Source organism: Theobroma cacao, chromosome 9 (assembly GCF_000208745.1).
Source record: "Theobroma cacao cultivar B97-61/B2 chromosome 9, Criollo_cocoa_genome_V2, whole genome shotgun sequence".
Classification (NCBI taxonomy): Eukaryota; Viridiplantae; Streptophyta; class Magnoliopsida; order Malvales; family Malvaceae; genus Theobroma; species Theobroma cacao.
The window spans coordinates 15,264,389-15,265,666 of record NC_030858.1 but is presented as its reverse complement, the minus strand read 5'-3'; the positions used below and the strand labels follow the sequence as shown (position 1 = coordinate 15,265,666).

The 1,278-nt window shown below is 29.9% G+C and overlaps 1 long non-coding RNA gene across 1 annotated transcript in view; it reads right to left on the bottom strand.

The window, feature by feature from the left end:
* LOC108663387 overlaps nt 1-1,058 on the bottom strand; it is a 9,378-nt gene extending 8,320 nt beyond the window's left edge. The window contains exons 1-2 of the long non-coding RNA XR_001929366.1: nt 1,018-1,058; nt 284-357 (exon numbers count right to left, since the gene is read on the bottom strand). This is a non-coding gene — a long non-coding RNA (uncharacterized LOC108663387). The remainder of the gene's footprint in view (nt 1-283; nt 358-1,017) is intronic.

Below are 1,278 nucleotides of genomic sequence, written 5' to 3'. Positions count from 1 at the left end.
AGTGTTCACATATTCTTTAAATCATAAAATAACCAGTCATACCACATTTATCATAAGCCATTTAATAGTAAATCATGGATAAACAACACAATCATAGTATAGGTCTCCAATTACTCTATTTTCAAAATCAGCATTCGATTTTTCAGAAAATTTATAAAATCATTTTATAAAATCACAATTTCTCCTAAAACATAACAATTTACCATTTAAACCTATTTTCCATAAAATCACACAATTGTATAAAACTACTCTAGATAATTAAGATGATAATAAGTTCACTCACTGTACTAGGAGTAGATATACTCTTATTCTCGATCCTCGGGTGTAGTCTTTTACCCGTATCAGATAGCTCACCACCTATCCACAATACATGACACAAAAAAATTTAATAATTTGTGTCAAATCAATATATATTATTTTAGGCTCTTATCCATGCATATGCACTAGATAGGGTGTGAAATGTTTGGACAATCGCTTAATCACAGTGTCTGACCTAACTCTCCTATACACGGTGTAAATTTCTAAAATTTCCAATTCAACTCCAATTCCATCCATTTCAATTTCAATTATCCAATTATATCCACAATACCTCAATGACTGTGAATGTGGTCCAATTTATCAGTTCGAATCACAAATTACGCTTTTACCCCTAGTGGGTAAAAATTTCAATTTTTTTGCACCAAAAATTCCCATTTAATTTCCAACCTCATAATTCATCATTTTTCCATCTAATTCTCTTAAAATAAAGTCAACCTCATCCTCACACACCATTGGCTAGATTCAGCCTAGAGAAATTCATGGAGAAAATGAATACTTTTCTTGTTGTTTTACTCATAAACATGCTAAACTAACACTAAACACTAACATAGTTCAAAATCAAATTAATCTAACAACTTTCTCTCTCTAAACCCATATCATCAGATTTGAATCCATCATCAAAACACATAATTTAACCATGGAAAATAAGGAAAAATGCATGGAAATGATAAATCTTAAGCTAAGCTTGAAAAATCATACCTTTAAACACTTGATTCCTTGAAAAATCACACTTTTTCTTTGAATTTTCTCACTCTAGGGTTTGTTCTTATTTCTCTCTCTCTCCTGCTGATTTTGGCTGACCCACCCAATGAAGAATTCTGAAATTTGCAAGCCTTTTAATAGGCTTAATAAAATATTATTATTTTATTTACCTTTTAAATATTTTATTATTTTATTTTTTTCTAGCCATCTTTTTTACTTTCTTTTTCTACCACTCAATCCTCTTCACTTATCCATGTC